The sequence below is a fragment of the Cyanistes caeruleus genome, chromosome 3 (assembly GCF_971803275.1).
Source record: "Cyanistes caeruleus chromosome 3, bCyaCae1.hap1.1, whole genome shotgun sequence".
NCBI lineage: Eukaryota > Metazoa > Chordata > Aves > Passeriformes > Paridae > Cyanistes > Cyanistes caeruleus.
This window is the reverse complement of record NC_141703.1, coordinates 96,913,439-96,938,529: the sequence shown is the minus strand read 5'-3', so window position 1 is coordinate 96,938,529 and position 25,091 is coordinate 96,913,439.

Below are 25,091 nucleotides of genomic sequence, written 5' to 3'. Positions count from 1 at the left end.
CTTTAATCACATCAAATGTACAGCTCTTTTTTTAAACGCAATCTTATTGCGACACCTTCACCCTCACAAAGTTTGTCCATTTCTGGGACATGCCAGTAGTGACAAAATTTTGGAATGGATTTGTTAGTGCAAGTTAGAAAGAAAACAAAGATTTCAAATTCAGAAAGACACTAGGAGAACTTTTCAAAAAAAAGCTTTTAAAAAGCTTTTCAAGCATTTACAGACACATTTCATCAACCATGAAGGAATAAGACAGGATTCTCTTTGCCAAAGATAGCACATTGCAAATCAAGAAGAGAAGACTATAAAGGTCTTGTCTTGGATCACTTTGACACTTTCCTTATCACAACAAGCAGTGAAAAATACAGATGTATCTGCAATTACTGAAAAATTCAACAGGAACAAGCCTAGTAAAACTAGAATTTTAACCATAGTAACATATTTTGAAACTGTCTCCCCCATCACCTCAGTTGATACGTACAAATGGTCAAACTTTATCTATATATCAAAAGAAGTCAGTAGCACATCAGCATCTTCTGGGCCACCAGCACCATGCCCAGCAGTATGTAAAATAACTATTCTTTCTATATTAAGGCAGAACTAGAGTTGGTTTAGTGGCTGGTGAAGGCTGCTAAGACAAGATTTCTGATTATGCTGCCCTAGAGAGCACAGCCTCCTGTGCTCTTTTTGTGGGAAGAGGCTGGTTCTATTTCAGTTTCCTGCAGAACAAGACACCACAGCTGCACTGTCATTATGCAGGGTAGGGTCCCAGGTCTAAATGACACTGTGAGTTAAATCACGATTTTTTTAAAATTTTTGGTCTTTTTAATCTGCCTGATCTTGTATAGGCAATTTCAAGGAAAGAAAAACCTTGTTTAAAAATGATTTCTCTATTTGGAAATCGTGAGGTCAAAGCATTTCTTCAAATGTGCAAAAGAGGGATTACACCTTCCCCGCTCAGGAACTGTGGCCACTGAAACATGCACTATAAAAACCAAAATATCTACAGTACTGAGAACTCGAATTGGAGTCTTGGGTTTGAGTTTTGGCTAAGCTCTCAACTGAAAACCAAAATAGTTGTTGATAAAACAAAAAATTCAAACTTTTAAGAAAAATGTTTAACTATTAATAGGGTTTTTTTTTTTTTTGGTTGGTTTTTGTTTGGGTTTTTTTTGTGTTGATTTGGGGTTTTTTTGGGGGGTTGGGTTTTTTTGTTGTTGCTTTTTTAAAGGAAAATTTATTTTTTTCTGTGTGGTACTCCAAAATGCAGTCAGCACAATACATACGGGATGAAAATCCACTTTGTGTCCAGGATTTTGGTGAGGGTTTTTCTGTCTAACTGAAATCTTAGCTGAAGTCTCTTTGTCACTTAATTACTTCCAGGTAACTGATTTCAGATCTAAGGTATCCCAAATGCCACACCAGAGCTGTCAATTCACATTAGAATATTGTTAATAAAGGACCAAATGGCAAAAATAGAAGGCAAGATCAGCACAGGTTACCACTTCAAATGACCCAGGAAACACTTGACCTTGAGACTAACTCCCTATGTGTTCCACATGGCTCCTTCATTTCTTGCCTCCCGAGCAGCAGGTGTGTCTGTGGTTGGCTCCTGGCGCTTGGGGAAGCGGCACACGGGAGCCACGTTCTGCTGACCAGCCACAGGACAGCAGCAGCTACTGCCCTGCTGCTTCTGGGGGGCTGGCTCCCCACACCTCTGCTACTTGCCTTGTCTTAATCCTCAAGCTGCAGCCTGGACATACTTTTAGCATGTCTGGGCACAAACAACCCTGGGCTACGCCCTCAGGTGTGCTCAGGTGGATACCAAGAGTCTGAGCAGGCGATAACACTCGGAGGTCCTTGCAGGGCACAAACATGACCGTGGGCAGGGCTGCTGTGGTTGGTGGCAGCCAGTCCACATCATGTCCTGCCTGGGAAAAGCTCCAAATGCTGCAGAGAGAGGTAATGGAGTCAAAAGTGGGATGCCCTTAGCTTACTACTGGCGAGAGTGAGGGCTGCCCAAACTGGCCTTTCCATTCAAAAGTTCTTTTCTCAACCCTTTGTAAAGATAACACAACTTTAATTTTATTTTTTTTTTTAAATAAAAAAGTAGACAGATGGTGAAACCTCAGCAAACCAGGGATCGGGTTCAAGTAATGTTAGTATCCACTGGTGCTTGCAGTGGGAAATTCAGTATTAATCACTTTGCCCAACCTGAACAATTGTAGGCAAAGACAGGCTATTTTAATTACGTTATTGATTATTTCCCTAAGCTGTCATTCTGAAATCTCACAATGAAATACAACAAACTGGAGGGAAAAAAAGCAGTTTGTTCTTTGCAAACCTAGCTGTATAAAAAAGGACTCCCTGAATATCACAGCTCTAATGAGCACAGCTAGGTGCATATCTGTGTGTCTAATCACATGTTTTTCATTAATCTGCCATCTTCTACACACATGTATTGTAGGAAAATAGTAAGTACTGATGAAGAATGATACTGTGGGTTTGTGAAACTTCTAGAATAACATACAAGCAGACTTGATATGCAGCTCAAGTAAAGCAGTCCCTGACCCAGGAAAGCACTCCAACACATGCTTTATGTTAAGTCTGTGAATATTGTTACTGAAAGAAAATGAGACCACTTGGTGCTGGAAGTGTTTTGCTGGATTAAAGCCTAAAGGAAGCGGGGAGTTGCACAAAAGACTTTTTATGACAAGAGGGAGAATTCTCAGCAGTACCCTCACAAACAAAAAATGACTGGACACCTTCTCCACTGGTTACTAGGATATCTAACTTCCATTTACCCGTGCCACATAAACTTCAAATTCCCAGAAGTAAGGAAAAAAAAAAATGCTTAAAACCTTAAACAGTTTAGGGAAAAATAGGGAAGCTATTTTACTTTAAATCATGATGAATACTCTGCAACTTCGTGGCAAGAAAAATTATTTTTGCAATATATTACTACAATCTTAGATTACAATTTTAGATGCCTGGAAAACTATGTATGTAAAAGGAATACCCTCACCAGTTATAGGAAACATTAAAATAAGGAAGGGCTTACAAAAAAATGACAAGGGACAAAGACCTGGTTTTTCTAAAGCAAACGTTCTTGTATATTACCTTGGTACTGTATAGGCATCTTGGGAAAAATAAAAATTGGTCCAAAGTCACACAGAGGTAGGTTCATGCAAAAACCATGAGCGAGGGAAAGTTGCTAGAATACTGAGCAGCTAAGTCAGGGAGAAGAGGTCACAGGGAAGTAGCAAAAGAGAATGATGTTAGTGCACCTCAGAGCAGTGAAATGGTTCTGGTCCTCTGAAATGCAATATCCCATCTCTTTTCTTCAGAGAGGAGCAGATCTGCACTGCCCCTCCCACTCTGAGACAGAGTTAGGTGTCAGCAGTCAAGCAAAACAGCATATCAACATGGCTATTCAAAAATGAAGAGTGAAGCATGGAAAAAGTTCAATCTTCATATACAACAACTTCACCGCTACTCTGCCACCTCAGCCACCATGTGTGAATTGAGAGCATGAGTGCAACACTGATTACCCAAGGAAATGATTCTGCAAACGGTGGCCTTGTGTCAATAGTTTTTAGCTTTTCTGTGCTGAATCACAAAGGCTTGGTGTGCAAACATGGTGTGGAAAGTAGCAAAGATATTTTGACTAATTTGATGATTAACCCCCAGTAAAAAGTTGCTCATCCTAAATAGAATCTTGCCAGAAACGTTCTCTCTCACCTTGTCCTGTCAAACTGTTCATTCACTGGGCTGCTAAAATTTTGCAGGTTTAGTGTATTTTATTTCTCTGCTCTGATCCCCTGAAATATAATTGTGTCCTATCATTTCACTCCCAGGTAAAAGCCCCAGGCTGTTGTCAGAGTACCTCAGAGACATAAGTCTTTGACCTGGATGGAAGCAGTAGACAGTGCAGTGGCAGCTCACCTTAACAGCATGTTGCCTGGGAAAAAAATTCAGCCTTATCAAGAATAAAGAAAACTTCTGTTTGAATTTGGAAAAAATAAAACTGTATTTTCTTAACCTAATTTGAGTGGTTTTTCTCATCATCTCAGCAGTAAGATTACTTTAATGGAGAGAATTTATTCAGTTTTGCATCAGAGTGTATTATTGTTTCCAGTTGGTAATTTTCAGAATATAAAGGAAGTTTGGCAGTGAGTGGTTTCCAGTAGCTCGAGATGCGTGTTCAGTACAACCTGTACACTTCTGACGTATATTTCACCCAGCTGAGGGGAGTATCCTGCACACAGCAATACCCACCCCTCATGAGAAACCCAACCACAGAACATCTCAACTCACACACTTGGGACTCTCTTAGCCTCAGATACTAGTCTCAGAATAATCATACTGAAAACGACAATTATCTCAGTGTCAAGGATTACTTCCCTTGAGGATTATCTGTTCCTTCCTCTCAGACTATTTTCCTTCCCTCATACTCATGTCTTCTTTCTCACCGACCTCTCCCCTTCCTCTTTTTTCAACTCTCCTATCTACTTTACTCTTTCACATCTTTCTGGTCTTCTTCTCTTCCATCTTACTTAACTTTCAGTAAAGAGAAAAGAACCAATACATGCCATTTCAGTAAATGTCCCCAAAGAGACACTTGTGTGGGGTTTGATTAGGGGATGTCTCTCTTATATAAAAAGTGCAAAGAGATGACAAGCTTACAAGGAAAGATTAAATGTTTTTTGAAGGTCTTTCTCAGAGACTCACCATCACTTTTTTAACAGTTATAACTTTTTTAACAATTGATTGAAAGCACTGCAATTACTGTGATTTTGGATGAAAACCCAAAAATACCTTTATGCAATTATTCTTCGGAGCAAAAGTGATCAATTTGAGTAAAGGTGGATAAACATAATGGGTTGGACTTTTTTTGCAAGCATAATTTTGTACATAAAATTGGTTCTCTAATCTCAGAACTGTTCTTTTACTATTAATCTTTTCCATGTGTTGTGTGAACTACTCTGTATTTTAAGAACTTTTTCACAACAGTTTTGCTTGAAGAAAGAAATCAGACATACTTTACTGCTTAGCTATCCTGTTGAGTCCAAACAAACAGTCCCATTAGGTGACATCACCCTTACTAACCTTTAAGTAATTCCACCTACACAATAATCCTTCAGCAGTACTTGCACACAGTGAAATGGAACCTAAAAAAAAACAAAATCAGAAAATGTTGCCAGTTGGATTGAGTCATCTGTACTTGTGAACATCTTATGAACTATAATGCAACTCCAGTGTTGAAATGAAGCATGTAAAACTGCACAAGCACTTAAATCTCTTCACATAGATACCACTTACATGACTGCAGTCATATCATGACTACATCACACAAAAAATGAACAAGTAATGGGACAGCAATGGTCCACTTACAAAGACAAATTATAAGAGAAGGCAGATCAGGTCACATTTTTACAAAGTGAGTTACCCAGGCACCACTCCACAGATGCGTTATTAAAACTAAGATAAGTATGTGGCAACATTGGTTCCTCACATTACAGCTGCTGGATGCTGGCACCTCCATCTTTGCTGCCTAGGAGCTATCTGCTGGTTAATATCAAATCACTAATGTGCACAAGAACAGGTGCATATGCTCACCAAAAAATGAGATGGAAAGTTTACCTTTCTTTTGCCACTGCCTTAGTGGAAGGTGTCTGTACAAGATTCTTAAGATGCCTCTCCCACTGCTGCAGCACTGCCTTTTGGGCAAACTCTGCTTTTATAGAACTTAATGAACATATTCTTAGCTAAATGAAGTCTAAATGAGACTTCACTATTCTTTCAGCTTTGAGATACAGCACAAACGTGAATGGATATGATCCAACATAAAAATACAAACATTTCTATTCCTGTTCTTATGTTGCCTGCTTATACAAGAAAAAAAACTAAAAGCAAAATCCCCAAATGTGATAACTTTATTTTCTTTAAATAAATTAACTTATTTTAAATAAATTAAAATTCAGACAGTTTTCTTGAATTCTGTAGCGGGCTGGGTTTTTTCACACAAGATGATATGTGCTAATTTTAGTGTCCTAGAACACTATTAAAGAAAAATAACATATAGATGAGAAATCAGTAGTTTCTCCATTTGAGAAATGTCAGAGTGCTGAAAAACTAATTTTTAGGAGATTTTTAATTTTTTTTTTCTCTTCTGTACTTTGTTTTGCACCCTGGAAATTTTAATACTTTCATGACAGGTCCCATAGACCAGTGTCTTTGTCATTGATAACCTGACAGGACACCATAAAGATGCCCTCTCTACATCGCTGGCTGGTGAAGAAGAACACATCAGTGATAGAAATTCACAACTACAATTTCACTATTGGACTATCTCAAGTTTTTCCCAGCTCTCCAATCTTCACTTACCTGGCAACCTGTCAGTTTGCAGGACATTTATACATCTCACATTTCTGGAATATCTGGGGGCCCAGATGTACAGAGACAGTTAAATTTCAAAGATGGACATAGGGTATTTGAGGGTTGGATTTTTTTATTTTTATTTTTTTAAAGTGTTATAAATATTTAAAGAAGTTTAGATTTGCACCTTTAGGCATTTCAGTGTGTTCTTATTCATAAATATTTTATTGATTAGCTACTTGAATACATAGCTATTGATCTGAAATTACTCTTAATCAGTCTAACCTCAGCTGAAACACATCCTTCACATACCACACTCTTCCAGTCAATGACTTTGTAAGTATTTAGCCAGTATTTGTTAAGACTTATATTTAGAGTTGGTACAAGTTTCTGCTGTTTCTGAAGCCATTCTGAGTATGGACTGCTGTTTCTCCAAACTCCTCTGAATGTATGTTTGCACTGCAAGTCAAGCCAAGTTTGAAGTTATGCTCCAGGTTAACCTTGCTCACTCTGTTGTTTACATATGAACATACACCACGTACAGACTGAGGACAAGCAGTCTCAGGAACTCCCTGAGGTGGAGCCTGAAAACTGACAGCTGGGTAATACATAATGACCTTTTTGTTCCTGGTGATGTGGGTAAATCATCCATATCCAGGAGCAAGCAGGCTCATCCTGTTCTCTCCTAAGCTCTTCCCAAGCACAGTCTTAGCATCCTGAGTCCAAGCTACAGCCAGTCACCAGAGCTGAAGTAAGAGCCAGCAACACAGAATCACACAGGCCGCAGAAGTCATCACAATTAACCTCCTCTAAGTATGCTCTTAATCTCCCAACTCTTTTAAAACTAAACAACTTAAAGGGGACAATAAATCAAGGCAAAGTATTTCAACATTCTCACCAGAGTTTTGAAGTTATAAAAACAAAATTCAGACAGAAGAGATCATATTTAGGAGGAGTTCCACATAGAAAATTACCTTTCTAAACCTAACTAAATCTGTGGCATGTCCTCCTTTTAGACAAGCTGGCTTAACTTCTGCACACATACACACTGAACAGAGAGCAGAACTTGGCCCTTCTCCTGTTTTGATACAGACCTTTAAATATGGTTTGTAAATGACCTTTGCATCAGTCCTCCTTGTTAGCTTCTGGTAACAAAGATAAAATACAAGCATAGAGTAGTCAGTGTTCCCCAGAAATACCTGTTTCCACTTACTCTTGTCAGATAGGAATATGCAGCAGCAGTATTGGACATTCCAGCTACTGCCAGCTGTGTGTGATGTACCAAGCAGCTCAGGGAAGAGCTCGTAGAGAGAGACAACAAAGAATGAGTATATTAACCCCCTCTCACTCATTCTAGCATGAAAATCAATAAACAGAACTTGAGGCACAGTGTTGTAAACATCTTTAAAGGAAAAGGGAAAAATCCAAGAACATTTTTGGAGAACAAGCAAAATCAGGCATGTGCCCACTCTGTGGGGGTAGCCAGATGCCTAATGGTGATTACTGCAGACTCTTTCATCTAAATACACTGCAGGAAAGGAAAAGATTAAAACCATTTTACTTCATCTCTCTTATTTCAAAAGCATATGTGCAAGTGGCATGGGATGAAGTGCAAAATATTAATAATAAAGTCCCCACTCAGACTGTTCACAAGATGTTAAACCCCCACAAAATAAAACGAACCAACTGAAAAAAAACACACAAGTCTTTTCTCACCTGCCCCTTTGATGAATATGTTTGGCATTATTTTCCAGGCAAGGATCAATTCCTTGACAATTCCAACAAATTTAGGGATTTAAGTCTTCAAACTGAGCCCTGCATGGTGGGTGCCACCTCACCCCACCCCAATGAAAAAAGACAAACAGGAAGACAGGACAAAGAAATGAACTGTCTTAATCTGATTTTAGCCTCCTCTCTCTCATCTATCATATCTTTTTAATGTCATATGTTTCCTGTTACAAATTCTCTCATTACAGTGCTTCAAATCAGAGCTGTCTACTGCAGCTGGGTTTTAAACATCATAATCCCAGCAAGGTTAAGCATGTTTTAGGAAGACTCTCATTTTAGGCAAGATGGGTTAATTATGAGGCTGTTTGCAGTGTTATTCATTCATTTCAAGAACATCCAGTACATAGAGTTTTCTCCTGGAGGGAGAAAGTCTGCAAGAGAAAACCCAGATAATGCAGCACTTTTTGGCTGTTAAGAAAGGCTTAAGGCCAAGTGCTGCTCTATTACTTCCATACAGCTACTGTTTTCAATAGGAGCAAACACACAAACATCCACAGAATTTAACTCTTCACTCTTCTGTTGACAGATTCTCTCCAGACTTGTGTGACTGATGTTAGCCAGACAGAGTCCTAGAGGTAATGCTCCTGCTGCTAAATTTGTTTTAACTTTTAAATGACTGTGTTAACAGAATCCACAAAATTGCAGATATAGAAACAAGTGCTTTCTGAAACTCATCAAAAAATGCTAATCCATTAGTCAGCATGAATCATTACTACAGCAGGGTTTCCCAAAAATCATTTCAGGAATGGAAGGAAAAGAAAGTACACCTCTTCTAATCTCATTGGATTTTAAGAAGGAAAATGAAGTAAGTAACACCAGAGATTATACATGTACAAAAGACAAAAACATAGTTCCTTGTGTCTTGGGCACATAATCACATTATCACAACTTGACAAGCACAGTAACAATTTTGTATTAGACTTCTATACAGCTGTTCATGTGATTTGTAACCACCTGTAACTTTGCAGCAGAGTGAAATTCAAAGAGGCTGAAAAGAATAAGTATGGATATTGCTAGACTGGCAATATCCCTAGGTACTAGAACAAAGGCAAAAGATACTAGAATATATGATAATTGTCAATAGGGCATACTCTTACACACAACATCACAGTGTTTTATGACCTTCATAGACTGAAAAGAACTGTTGGACAAGACTAAATAGAGAGTGGGTACCCATGGTTCTCCTTGAATTAATATTACTCTTACCTCTCTTCCTATGACTTAGGTACCCTGATAATTCAATTACCTCAGAAAGATGAATTGGCTGCATACACCCAAAAGAATTTAAAAAGTCAGACAGAAAATTTTAAAAAATTACAAATTCTATCACAGAATCTGCTCACTGGAAAGAAATACATGTGGCACAAACCTAGCCCTGGAATTTAAGACTGGTTCATTCACTGACCCATGGATTAAGACAAATAAAACTTCACTGTCTAATCACTGAAATGAGATGGAAATTAAATACAACTGGAAATCATTATGCCTTTGGATTTTATTTTTAACTTCTTTTTGTTTGCTGAGTGTGTTTGGCATAAATGGTACCATTTAGAAATGAAACAAGCCTTAATAATCATTCTAATACATCCTTTTACAATTTCCTAATTGACCCCTGTGGAACACTCACCGGCACACTAGCCTCTCTATGTTCCATGGAGTTTTAACCATTCTCTTTGAAAATCATTCTATATCTAATACATAAATTATACAACCTGGAACAGGCTGGGTTGCAACCTGTCTGCCCTTCTTATTTAGCCTGTTTTCTTTTTTCAGCCCATTCCTCCCAGGAGAGGAGACTGACATGCTTGAAATTCCTGCTATGAAAAAGGTTGGGACTTGCTGATCACCTAGATCTTTCTCTTCATAACACTGGCTGCTATTCAGCCAAAATGCTTCCTGCCTCCGGATTTGTCTCATTTCACATGCCCGCACTGATTCCTCTCATTTGTCTTCATCTGGCACTTGAGCCAGCTGCTGCTTAGCCAAGTTAGGTATATTACACATTTTCAACTTTCCTTGTAAGCAATCATGTCAGCCCCTCTAATCATCGGTGTTGTTGCGTGCTGAATTTCCTCCGATGTGCCTGTATCTGGGCATCAGGAGCTTCCAGAAACAGTATCTGAAACTGCATTGTAATCTTGTGCAGGTTTTTGAATGGCATTTGGGCAAAGGATGAACAGGGGAAGATGCAATTTAAATTTCAAGCAGCCAATTATCTCAGCAGCTGCATTCAAGGTGCTCATAATTCCACACCACAACATGTGCATCTGAACCCAAACTACCCTTTGAGAGGGGAGCTGGGGATGGAATTGATCAATGCAACAGAGCACCTTAGGCTCAGGAAATAGCAGGGGCAAGAGGTCCTGTTAAAGATCAATAAAGGAATTTCTGTAAGCTCTGACACGTGCCAACAGATCTCAGCTACTGCAGTACCATTAGGCTTTGAGCTGGGCTTTTAAATGAACCAGAACTTAATCCAGATATGAGGCTCTCCACCATCTTCAACCCTGTAATAGACTCGATGCAGAAAATAGGCTGCCTTCTCTCCTTTAAGGAATGCTTCCAGTAAGTTGTAGGTAGAAGGTGATGGGGGTGTGTCACCCATACCAGCAAGGAATCATGGACATAGTAAAAGCATGGCTCATACTTTAAAGTCCACAGCTCAGGAAAAAAAAGACTCAATTTCCTCCCAGTAAACCCTATTTCCAGCCTCTTTTTGAGAGTTCATTTGAAGACAAATAATATGAGAGTAAAATTATGTCACTGAATTACTGAGAATAAAAGACCAGCTTAGCTGGTGTATGATGAAAAGCACATACATACACTGAAAATATTTTCTCTGTCCCAAGACTAAAAATAATTTTTTAAAAAACAGCTTAAATTGAACACAAAAGGAAAGGAATCTTGTATTTGGGAGCATGTACATGATGTCCTCAGGAAATTCTCAGCTCAAATAATGTCACTGCAACTCAGTAACATTAAAAAAAGAATTGGTATATAAATCATGTTGGTTTATGGTAATAGCAGGTTTCTTGCCAAAAGGTGACTCTTAATTTTCTGTGCCATTCTGCTTGTGAATGTGTTCACTTCTCCAAACAAGAAAACTAAACCAACATGGGTGTCAGAGCGTTCCCTGTGAGGAACCACACCCCACATCCTCGGTGATTTCCAACTGGCTTATTCTAGTGTAAATATGGGATAAGAATGTCAAGCCAGGTCTCACAGCCAGATCCTCAGTGAATATAAACTAACACTTCAACCAACTGCTGTGACTGAGAATAGGACTCTGTCAGTAAATTACTTTCTATTATGCCTTACAGAGCTCTGCCACAGAGCCCCACTAAGCCTTGGTTAATAGGGGACTTTATTTTCCCTACCTGTGGAAAAAGCTAATCAGCATGAAACACAGTAAGCATATGAACAGATGTCAACCACTCAGTGCTTATTATTCAATGGCATGACAAGGAAAACCAGGTTTATACAGCTCTGGCTGGAATTGCTAGATAAGCTAGGCAGAAACTAATCTGACAATACTATTACTAATATCATGTTGTGCTAATTGGTTGCATGAGCACATGAATTTCACAGTCAACACCGATTCTGGTCTATTTTGAGTTAGCAGATCTAACTCAGATCTACTGATATCTTGTTCCAAACTATTCTGTTATTACAGCATTTCTTTCATAAGACTGTAATGCCATTTATTGCATTTTTCTTGCAAAACAGGGACATGACCTTCATACAGGAGCTGCTAAACTGTCACAGTAGTTCTGGGACACTGCCCAATGGAAACATTTCCTATCAGTGGAAAATAGCAGAGGAAAGCTGACACACCTCACCAGATCTTTTAGAGAACTGTGGTATCTCCAGCATACACATCCACAAAACCTTTAACACAGTCTTCCTAATGTGAGCTTTGTCAGTCTCTCACCTTGTCCTTTGTCCCCTCACCATGTTTGCCCCCACAACAAGACTCTCCTCTGTATGCTCCACGCTTCTCCAAGGCAAAATGGTGTTTGTAGGCCTGGGAAGGAGGTGAGGGTATTGCAGATACCCCAGGCGGAGAAGACACCTCTTCCAGCCTCTGCTCTGCAGGGGCTCCCAAGGAGAAGATAACTGCCAAGGACTCTAACACTTTCTCCACTGATAGCTTTTTTCTGCCTGCTTGCCCCCAGTACAGGAGATGAGTTTTCCTAGGACTCCTAGAGGTTTTATCAACATGGCTACATGGCTCTGTGAAACTCCCAGGGAAATCCTAGGCCTGGGAAGGTGGAAGGGGAATCCTCTGTCATTCCATAGGTAAGCAGGCACAAATCCCTAGAGCTGTGATTTATACAGTCACACCTCCCAGACTGCCCTTCACCACTTGGCTGATTCCTTGTGTCCTCCCTTCTCTTTCCACATCAGATGGCAATGAGCTTTGATCAAGAATTTGGCTGCCTAAGATTATAAAGCAGTACTTTCTGATTTATTGTTTTCCATTCCTGTCTGTTTCCCCAGCACTAATTTTGATCTGCACTCTTCTAGGAACTTTTCACTTGTTCTTCTACCTATTTACAAGACAGCCTGATTAGAGAAAATTGCCAGCTTTTCACAGATTTTATGATTTGGGTCACATAAATACTGGGAAAAACATTTTAATTGCAGAAAAGATGTTTTATGTTGTCTTTCCTATGAGTTTTCTACAGTTTTTATTGGTTTTGAGGGGGAGGAGATAGGGGTAGAAAGCAAGCAATTTTGCATTAGTGGTGACTCTTAAAGTCTGTCTTATATTATTCACTGGGACCTGTCTGACATCTAATGAGTAGACTTGGAGAAGTGGAAGGACAGTCTGAGGAACTTCAGCATCTTTCTGTGGCCTCTGAGGGCCGGCCAGATCCAGAGACCTAATGTCTGATGTGGATCGTCTGCGTTCAAGGATCAGGCACTTGGAAACTCTCTTCTGCCCTGTCAGCCACAGGGGTTAATCTATAGTTTTCACCCCTCCTCCCAAGGTTTCCCTCTATTTTCATTCATGCCATCCTGCTGCTGAAAAATATCTAAGATTCTCTGTCTTTTACAAGAGGTCCATGTGAGCAGCTTTCTCACCAAGTTTTTTCCTCTCCTTTTCTCCCAAGTGTCTCTCAGTTTAGCATTGCTCTGAAGCCTCTTCACTCTTCAAAAAAGGCTCGATATTTTTGTTTGCCAAAGGCTCTGTGAGTCACAGAGAACATGACTCCTGCGGTATAAACAAAGTTCAAGGCTGAGGTTACGGAGTCTATAAGTGGAAAGCTCTCAGGCAGTGGAAACAATAGTATGTCCAGATGCCAGACCTCCCTCAGCAGACACTGCCCCAAAACCCCTGCATGCAAAACAGGTCACATTTCAGCCTCCTGATCTGAAGACAACATGGTTCAATTTAGAGGCAGTATTTATGGCTATACAGCTCTTCTCTCAGAAGTAAATGTAAATTAACAAGTTTACATTTTATTAACTAAGAAATTAATCAAGAGTGTAATTTTTTGCTTTACCACATACTGCTATAGGTTCAAGGCATGTCAGAGTTGCATGAGTTGTGCTTGGGAGGCAGTGGAAGTCCAGGGGAATATGGATAGGATATCCATACCAAGGGAGGCATTTTTTTTTGTTACACAAACACAAGTGATAAGATCACACCAGCTGTTTACTGTCAGGATCACTTACAGCATGGGGCCCTGACTGCAGGAGTCACGAGACGTGGTTGTTCCTCACAGAAATTTCAAGACAAAAAAAATGCAGTAGTATATTTTGCCACCATATATTTGCAGAAATACCAAAAATACAGCTTTTTCTTTCCATTTTCCCAGCTGGGTTGCCTGAACATCAAAAGGAAAATATTAGCTCAAGTACTGGGTAAGGCATTGGGTTAGCTATGATGCCTTATACATATTTTAGTGAAGATAGTTTTCTATGGGCATTCTTTAATTTTGCAACCAAGAGGTTATGCTTACTTAGGCATATACCAAAATTAAAGAAAAGAGACCAACTCTTTTCCAGTAAGCTTTAAACTGGTTTCCTCTATGATATAATTTTAACATCTTTTTGGGATAAATGCCAATGAGGCTTGCATAGAAAGCTTTAAAGGAAAGTGAGCAAAAAGTCACTACTGAATATTCTACATTTAAAAGTTTGCATTTCAGGAAAGTATATTAAAAAAAAGAACAATGAGAACTTTATAAGGGGGGAGATCCCACTAATGCAAAAGGCCCCCCCAATAACTCACAACCCTATTGCAAAATACCACATGAGCAATGTGGATCAAGGAAAATTGGCTTTATTCTGAACTCCCCCTTGTGCTTGCATGGACATGGCTGTAGCAGCAACATAGCAATTCCAGCCACATAAAGCTCATTCTATGAATTGTAGAAGCTATGATAATTTTGTTCTCCAGGCCTATCTGTGGGTCTCCCAGGGCAGGTGGGACTTAAAAGGCACCAGTTAAATCTTACTTTGGATTAACAAGTGATTAAAAATGAAGGAATCCTTGTGGCATCTCCTGTGGACACAACATACCTGTTTCCCACTGTGTTGGTGATAGGGCCAGGCCAGTTTGTGATAGGGCAAAGCTCTCCCATTCCCTTTTGTTCTACAATAGAATAGAACTGGAAACTTAGAAGATTGTTTGGGTTTGTGGTGCTGGTGGTATTTTTCCCTCCTATAATTTAAGGGGAAAGCCAGACAAGATGAAACTTTTCTCTAAATTAGAACCATGGGCTTAGCACATTACAGGCTCCGTTCTCTCCCCCTCCAATATGCCACTCTGCTTCTCTCCTCTCCCTACTCTCACAAACATATTTGTGCTTTTATAACTATTTATTAAATAGCATTGATTAGGTGAAGATAGTACCTCTCACAATATTTATTTTTTTGTTGAAAAATTGCTGTTATGGTGCTTTAATGTAACAAAAAAGTTCATTTTCATCCCCTTCTTGTCATGCCAAACAACAAGCCATTGAAAAAGTGCTGAAAGTGATTTGAAGAATCAGTCCCAAATTCACCTTAACTTTTTCCTGATTTTTATCTGACCTGTTCTTAAAACTTCTGACAGAGATTCCATAACCTCTGCAACTCATCTATTCTGGTAATTCACTTGTTATTAGAAGTTTTTTTCTCAACAGCTAAATTAGTTTCTCATAATGCAGTTGAAGCCCATTTTTTCCTGCACTACCTAGGCTAGACTATGTGAGAAAAATAGTCCTTTTCTCTTTCCAGCAGCATATAAGAAAAGTTACCTTGACCCCATCCTTTGTGACACAGTACTTTAGACTGAGTCACTCCACTCTTTCAAACCCTCTTCATAGATCATTTCTCCGAGAAGAAAAGACATTGGAAAGTATCATTTGTTGGGCATCTGACAGTTGGAAATGTTTTAGTTTAACACCTCTCCAGACAGCAAGCGTAATTGTTGTCAACAAAATTAGCAAATGACTAGAACAATCAGCAAGGCTCTCCCACATGGAACTATAAAGCCTCTTTTGACAAAGACATGGTTGATTTGGTTACTCTATGTCTTTTTTCAGTAAAGACAGCTCCAGAACCTATTCTCATCTTCAGACTTCTTGCACTTATCGGTAATTCAGTTTTCAAAATAAAATCAAAACAAAGACTCAGCTTTTAGACTTGCTCAGCCTGTTAGATTTGGCATCTTTGTATCCCAGTGACTAAGCTTAGCTATGTTACTGCTTGACTTGGATTACATATCAGATAGCAGTAGCTCTACAATATGAAAAAACATGAGTTTTTTAGAGCCCTACAGCACGAACACCGCAATACCATATCAATCTCTAGCTTAGCAGTAGTCCTGGATTCTTCAGAAAACAGTAAGTTTGATCTTGGCAGCATCCATGAATAACACTTTCTACGATCTCCAGTTGGCAAGAGACTCAGTCCCATCTGGACAAATGCTGATCTGGCTTTCTCTCTTATCAAAACTCCAGCACAGTGACCTGGCATGAAGCCACAGTCCTTGAGAAACTCCAGCTACGAGGAGAACACCCTGTGTCTCTCCAGTAAGGCAGCTGCCAGGAATGCATTAAACCTTCAACGCACTGGCCTGGGCAGATGAGCCACGTTCAAAGATTCCTCATTGTCCTCAAAGTGGTTCACAGTCTGGAGTGGCACTGACTGCCTTGGCAATTTTAGATGAAAGACAGAGGAGAAAATCAGGTACAGGATAACTGGACATTCTTGCATATTTGTGCATACAGGTACACTGTGCCTTCAATAGGATGTAGTAACCCTGATGAGAAAAAAAGCACCACTCTTCCCAGCTTATATCAGTCAGCAACTTTGAGAATAGATCAAAATACATACTCTGCATGTATTTCCATCAGCCTCCTAGCAAGTGCATTTCTGATTTTCCCTGCTCCAGGATGTCTCCATATATAATTACTATCTTTTAGAGTAGAAGTGGGGTAACTGTGCACCCTCACCTTCCCATGGCAATCACCAGAAACACCTCTTCACTCCTTGTCTCCAGTAGAGTCATGTCAGGTGACTGCTGCATGCTTCCTCCTTTTGGAAACTAAGATACCATCATATTTTGATGCACAAATTACACAACTGAGTGTCTGTTTCAAATTAACATGTTTTTTCATAAGGTGCAGATACTGGTTGTCTCTATTTTAACCAATATCTTATACTTCTAAATTGTTCCCTTTTCTATAGAAAGAAAAGGACACAGGCAAGTAAGAAAAAAAGTTTATTTCACTTACTTTCCTTCTGCAGGAAGCTCCAACTTTGCTACTGAAATCCTTCAGAGGTGAGTGCTTATGACAAAATAATCTGCCTAATGAAGCAGCCTGGGTGAAAAATACTGGAAAATAATCTAAAGGAAATTAAAGGCAAGGTATGTTCTGGCTTATCTTAATTTCTGGACAATGGCCTCAATAAAACTGCAATCTCACAATGAAGCACATTCCAAAGGGTTCTGCTAAGATGGAGTATGCCTCAAAAGACACTGATGTGTCTTGGAAAATATTCTGGTAAAGAACAATTACAGTTCTACTATATTTTTCTTGAATTTCTCTTCTTTTTCTTCTATTAAAAACTCTAAGGCTTTTCTTGAATGAAATCATCTGCTTCTGTGGCTTAAAGAATACCTGAAGTTAAAATGCTTAGACTATGAACAAACTGTCAGTCCTGTAGTTGGTGGTTGCACTTAAAAACACAATCTGGGCTCTTTAACAGTCAGCAAGATCCAGAAGTGGAAGAGATTCACGGTCAATGAAGTGACTTTCAGGCTGGTATAAATACTTCTACTTCCCAGGCACTATATGGAATTTGGGGCTGGCAGTGTTTGCACAGCAAGAAAAAGCCCAGAAAAACCAAACAGTTTATACACCTACCATTGCCTAAAGGTCCATTGGGAACAGGAAAGGAAATGCTCCTAGCACCTCCTCTTCCTCCCTGTCAGGTTGTTTGTGTATCACAGTGGTACTGGCAAATTTTGGTAAGACAGCTTCACATTTTACCCTTTGGGGTCATTATTCCCACACAGTGTCAATCAGCCTCTGGCTCTGTGCTTTCTCAAGAGGGCTATGTAGAAAAAAAGCTTGTCATCTCCCGTGACAGAAGATTGCAGAAGAAAGAGTTGGGTTTTTTTTTTTATTAAAAGGTTGCTTTTGCAATTTGTGTTTTTCATGGAAAGAAACAAAATTAGAGTTTGGCAATCAATTAGAGCAGTCGGTCAGCATGCAAAGCCCTTCACAACAGACCAAGACTCCTGCTCCTAGGATTACCAGCATGGCTATGGTAGTGGAAAAACCTAGTTATACAGGTAAGATTAGCACAAGTAAGCATCTGATGCATAGAAACATTTTTAATTATACATATTTAAAAATATTTACTGTTAATAATTTACTAATTATTATTTAGTTATTATTAATACTATTTATAATTAATACTTATAATTAATAGACAAAAATAATTATTAATTTCTATTGAAATGCTTATAAATTATACTTTGTATGATTCAAAATGTCCCTTTTCTTTATGAGTTTGAGAGCTTAAAATTGAGCAAAACAGGGCACAACAGATGATCATGTTTCTGTCTTCACAGGAACATGTTGTCTTAGAACTGTAAGACCTCAGAGCTCCCACTTACTTGTATCCTAAATGAAATCAGCTTGTAATGAGCCTTATTTCTCCACATCAAAGCTATTAGAGCTTGTAACCAGATGGACAAAAAGTTGCTTAATAAATTCTTTATTACATATCCTCTGGCCAGGCTTTTCTCAAGGTGAGCCTGCACTTCAGTTGTAGCAGTAACAGGATGTTGCTAACTTTACAGTAGCTCAGGATTTTACCACTGCAGCCATGGCAGACTCAGTCTAAAACCTGAGTTCAATTAACCCATGCAGTGTTCCATCCTGCAGCACTAAACAGGTTGTGTGCCAACAGAAAACTATTGTGAGTACGTCTACACTGCTTCCAAACTTATTAGGGTAGTTTTTGCATATTCTGGACTAGCCTTAATTGTTCCCAAACACATAATTCTTAAAGAGACTGGAGAGCACACCATTTATAATTTAATTACACATCCGTGGAGGTCATGCAGAACTCTTTTAGGTACCATCAATGGGAAATCTCAGTTAATAATTTACTGGTGGGGGGGTTTCAGACTTTCTCCATGCATAAAGACCTTTCTTGATTTTGTGTAGGAGAATGGAACTGCAAGTTGTGACCCAAATATCTCCCCGCACGTATCCCCTGACAGCTTTTAAGTACTGCCAAGGAAATATAAGCTCATCTTCTCTCTGCCTCGGACAATGTTATGTTGTCACAGCAGGAAGCAGATGGGATCTCTAGTGAATTTTTTAGGGGTCAGTGCATAGAAATGAAGCTCCTGAGCAAACTCTTTAGCATAACAACATGTGGCATTCATCCTGAGTCTGCTGTTAGCAAGGTTGGGATCGAACTGTAAAGTTAAACTAGGCTTTGATTGTTTCTGTAGGTCCTTAAAATTACGTGCTTTGGCAGCTAACACTCAACTCAACCTGGGAAAGTTCTGAAGGAAAGGGTCTCTCCTCTTGTTTGCTGTTGTTCTCTCTTGCCAAGCCCTTACAAAGTTGTGGTCCTAAATGAAAGCGATTTCCAAGGCTATGGGGCTCTACAGAATCAATTGAAACAATTCACAATGAAAAAATGGTTCTGACAAACATTAATTGAAACATTCAGAAACAAGATTAAGGCAGGGGGAACCAATTGCCTGAATCTTGAGCTTTTGCAGCCAGTAATAAATAGTCTCAAAAGACCTTGGAAAAAGATACTTTATGCAAAGCCAAAGGACCATGCCAGCCATCAAGCAAACTCTCAAAGCACAGTCATTATCTGATTCGATAATCATTCTTTTAATTGAAAAAAAAAAACTATAAAGTCACAATAATCAAGTAAAAAACATACTAAACTTTAGGAAGAGGGGCAGAATTCTGTATTTACATTCATCATTGATTTTAATGCACCCCATAAAGGCTGAGGCACCTGCTCAAAAAACTACTATATATAACCACATATATGGTTATAACTATACCAAGGGTCATACCCTTAGCCCACACTTTCTCCTCTGTACTGCTGCTGTGTCCTATCACAAGGGAAGGGTTTTCCTGCCACAAAAGGATCCTCAAGCACTATAAAAGTGATAAAGTTCCTACCTAAGAACAGCTGCACTGGCTGTGGTAGGAGATGGAGAAGAGTTTGAACATGGAGTGCTTGAGAGCAGAGCACAAGGTACAGTTTCAGCTGATGTGAGATAAACAAAACTTCTTGGATGCTCTAAAATATTCAAAGAACTGATGCAATTTTTATGCTGTCCCAGGGAGAGGAGAACAAAAAGATAATCCCTCCGCTGTACCACACTGGCTCCTGTATTGTGCTTCATAAACCTTGGGATTTGGCTTCAAATCTTAAGCTGCACCAGGGGAAGTTTAGGCTAGATATTAGAAAAAAATTCTTTATAGAAAAAAATTTTCTCAGATTAGGCATTGGAATGGGCTTCCCAGAGAGGTGGTGGAGACACCATCCCTGGAGGTGTTTAAGACAGGATGTGGCACTCAAAGTCACTGTTTAGTAGGTAAGGTGGTGTTAGGTCATAAGTTGGACTTGATTATCTCCAAAGTCTTTTCTGACCTAATTGATTCTGTGACATTCCAGACCAACATGCAGGTTTGTCCTGATGTATCTGACCCTGCTAGAATTGGCAAATCATCAGTTTAACAGATAGTGTCACTTCTGGTGAATTGATGATTTGTAGCCATAGGGATCCCAAACCTTTTGTAAGATACAGAGCCTTGAGCAATGCTTCCTGTGGCAATGCTTTCTTCAAGGGCCAGTCTCAAAACCTCAACTGATCCTTAAAATAGAAATTATAATCTCATAAAATGAGGAACCTTTTGCCATAACTGAGCCAATTCAAATTAAATGACAGTATCTTTAAACATTTCTTTTAGACTTTTAACTTTTTGTATCACAGGGCCTAAAAAATCTCCTTTGTGAGAAAATGAGAAAATGCTTTTGTCTGTGCTGCTTCTGATGGTGGCATTCAAAACCATGTTCTGAAGATCAATAGCAAGGATGATTAAGGAGATGGTGGCTGTGTTTGATTTTTCTTTTTCTGAGGGAAGGGAAATCTTATATGGGCATTTCTGCCATTATTTAACAAAGAAATCTTTCTAGAGTTGGCTTCTGTGCACCTCAAGCACAGATGACAGTCTTACCTTATTGTCTGAGGACAGAATTCAACCCCTCAAAAATAACTACTCCAAGAACAATATGCACCCCCAGGTTTTTCTACTCCCAGTACAGTCTCTGGTTGGTGCAGAAAGTTCTTCAAAATACAGTGCTTTAAAAAACCCCCGAGGTGGTCTTGTTTTCAGGTTTAGCCTGACTGAAGGCTGCTGTCCACAGTGAGCAGTAGTGCCTTCTGGTACAGGGACAGCCACAAAAGAGCAGCCTTTCCTTCTGTAAACACAAACACACACACAAAAGAACAAAATCCTTGATGAAAAATGGCTAAGTTTTCTGTGGAACCCATTTTCCCAAAGGGTTAAAGGCTGGCCAGCCTTCCATAAAGCTTGTCAGAATCTCCATAGAGGCTGAACAGAAGAGATTCAGGGAAAGAGAATTGCTGAGAATGAGGATTTCACCCAAATTTCAGTAAGAAATTTGGGTAGGTAGTGATGCATTTCATCCGCATTTCCTTCTAGAATTTCATCACAGGAAAAACCAAAATGCCAATATACAATACATTAATATATAAACATCAAGTTGCTGCACAGTGCAACCTATCTAGAAGGAATTAACTGTATATTAGTTGAACACGCCTGCAATCAGAAAACTGAGACAGTGCCAGCACTATCAGGAATGTGATGGAAATGTATGTCTGAAACAAAAACATCTGTTTGCAATAATAGCAGATCAGAGATCTCCACTGTGTCCTTGGGAAGGTGAGCATAGGTTGAAGAACAGCAAAATACAGCTTTCCAGATCCCTGAAGCCTTAGCTGACACCACCAGTTCTTCAAATCATACAAGCACACATTCACCCACAGTTAACCTGAGGAGATTACCCTCTCATTTGATTAAATGATCTATCAGACAGGTTTCTCAATATCTTTCTTTTCCCTTCTGTTTTTTGTTGCACCTGCTTTCTCTGGGTGAACGGACCTTGTTGAGCCTGCTATCCCACAGAACAGGTTGTAACAAAGTTCCCCAGGAGTCTCAGCCCCCCCATTTAAGACTGCTCCCACTGTGTTCATTTAGCTATAACACAGTCTATATGGTCTACCACTGTCTGAGACAAAGCTTTTCATGAGTGATAAAAGAGGACAGAAAGTGAAACAGGAAATCACCAAAAGAGCAGAGAACAAAGCAGTAGAAAGCCATAGAGTATTACATGATTTACATGATGGAGTATGAAAGATGCAGCTCCTGTACCCATTTCTCAATCCCCAGCATTACTTCTTCTGCAACAGTGACACAGTCTGATCCAAACCACGACTCTCTCTGGTTCTCAGGAACATAGCCAGCACACTCTCAGGAAATGTGGCCCCAAGGAAATCCTATGGGGAGAGAAAAACCCAAAATGCTCCCTGGTAAGGGCTGGATAGAAAATAAGATTGAAATTTGAACAAGGCCACCATGAATATTCGTTGTAAGTATGTGGGATTACATGCAAGGAAATGTCTGATTCTAACATTAATCTTTCATCTTACCCCAGATTTCTGTGGATTTTGACAAATTGCCCAGTAAAAATGGGTTCGATATTTTCTCTTTTTATTATAGGAATCCCTATGCTTTTTGAACTGTATATCCACAGAGATCTACATTCAAACTTCCTAGAAAATAACCCACTTCAACTAATTTATATGCAATTTCTGTCTCACCAATATGCCACCCAGCGCTCTTTCCTCACTGCAGAGCACACTTTTGATGATACTGATCGTTTTCCAACAGCAAGCAGGAGCAGCAATTTTTGGCACATGAGCTCTTACCATCTGCACCACTCTACCTACCAACTGGATGGTGAAAAAAGGTAAATGTTAGAAAGAAATGAGGTAGCTGGCAAAAAAGCCATAGGCAATAGTTGAGAAAGATCTTTTTCATTTGCATGCAACTGACCTCACTGGTACTCACAACTGATTTACATCAACTGCCATGGTCAACACTTAATTCACAGTGAAAGCTGCTGGTAGTTTCACTCCATTAATATTGACATCTGAACTCTGTAACTACAGTGGATTACTATTAATAATTATTTATGACCAACGATTTGCACAGAGCATGCTGCCCCATGCTGAGAGTCAGGTGATGAATCTCCAACATCAATTCACAAGCTGTCCACCTCTGCAGCCATGCAAGGAGCCACTTTCCCTCGCCTCTCTCACCACCACTGACACTTGTCCTACCATTAGTGCAGTGTGTTTTCACATGTAAAACTCACACTTCCTTCATGCTTTTGGGTAGGGTAGGAAGCTGCAGCAGACTAATAATATTCCTTCTTTGATGAAAAATACCAGGGGAAGTGAGAAAAGCTAGACAGTAACAGTAAAGGTCAAGACTGTAAATATGCAGGTGCAAAATATTTTATTAGTCTAGGTTTCTGGTTCAGAAAGACATCTAGAAGTCCAGCTCCTCTCAGATGTCTAACTAGCAAAAGTCTGCATTTCCTCTATATTTACAGGTCTACTGAAGTTTTATGTAGGGTATAAAGTCCTTAACCTTCCCCTCCAGCAGTGAGAGGAGTTGAAAATTTAAATTCATAGACATACTGATGTGTTAGGCTAAATTAAGGCCACAGCACTCAATTCCTTTCAGGGTCAAGTCAACACCAAGAAGCACCTCCAATCTACCACTGCACAAGGCTCCCATGAGCAATCCAGCCCTGGGTGACTAATAAAGTAATGAAGTGACAGTGCAGGCGAGTGTGGGGTTTGTACCAAATCAGAGCTCACAGTTTCCAGGCGCTGTTACTCAGATCAGACCAGACTGGCAGTGTCCCACGCAGCTCTCCACTGCTCACAGGTGGAAAAAGTGAACCAGCTCCCTTCATACCCACAGCACAGACTGGCTCTCCTGTGCCAGTGACTTTGCCAGACTGCATTTGTGCGAGTGACTTGGTAATTTCTAAATAACTACAGTTAAGTGTGCAGAATCACTGCCTAGTCTCAGCACCTTCTTGCTTTATTTTAGCTTGATGTCTTCCCCAAAACTGGGCAACCCAGAGATGCTGACAGGAATGGCCTAGTAAAACAGAAAGGAAAAAAAATCAGAGCCTCTGGCACTAATGTTGTGCCTGGGAGAATGAAATCCCCAGGATACTTTACACTTCCACAGGTTATTATTTTTCTCCTTCCATTCTCACACTTTCTCCCAGATGGAGAATATCCTCAACCACAGGTTCATAAAACAATAAACTTCCACTTGGTTTTAACATATTTTCTTACATAAACTTGAGGCAAATATAGGATTATTTCCCTGTAGCAGCCCATTTTCTTCCTTCAATTCTATACATTGAACAGAGCTTAACCATTTTCTGTGAATAAGTATCCTTTCCTAGTAGAGAAGCTCAGCACATCTTTATTATTTCAGTTTTCATGTGACAGTACAAAAATTGAGCAAGTTGGTATCATTGCACCTGGTTTCTAAAGATTCAAGAAAGAGTAATCACTTCATTTGAAAGTGCTTGATTTTTAGAAGATTACAGAGGCTTGCAGTGCCACCATCACTACTTTGTAGTATACAAACAAACCCAAATCAGAAAAAAAACTTCGGCCTGTTCAAGATTTTGCAGTTTAAAAATAACTTTTAGTGTGGACTTAGTAACTATTGCTTCTGCCATCAAAATGCAACAAAAAAAATATGAAAAATAATTAAAAATTGCATGTCAACATTTTTGGTCTCTTCTCTCACTGTTACAACTCTGTTAAGAAAATCTAAAGAAAAAAATGGATTTGTAAAGAAACACTCTTTGAATTGTACTGAGAAACAAAATCCTGGTAATAGTGACATTACTATCAAAGCATATGTGTAATACAGAAGAAAAAAAGAATTAAAAAATTGGACTAGTCATCCTATACTTGGGTCTATGGCTGCATTTCCAGTATTTAGCAGTTGTTCCCTTATACAAATTTCTTTCTCCCTTAGCACATACATTTTGGCCATGGAAACAGCCTTTTTAATTCATGTCCAGTGGCATAAGAAAACACACATAGAGATAAAAACAATCACATTAGTCTTTAGTCTATAAAGTTTGCTAGACCACCATCATTAAACACATTAAATAGAAGATATAAATTATTTAGAAAGAATTAGACATGTTTCTTGATAGAGTGCTCAGGAAGGAGGCTCCTTAGAGTCATAATGGTTGATAGTGGTTGCAATTAGAAGCTAAAATTGTAGTCTACAGGAAAC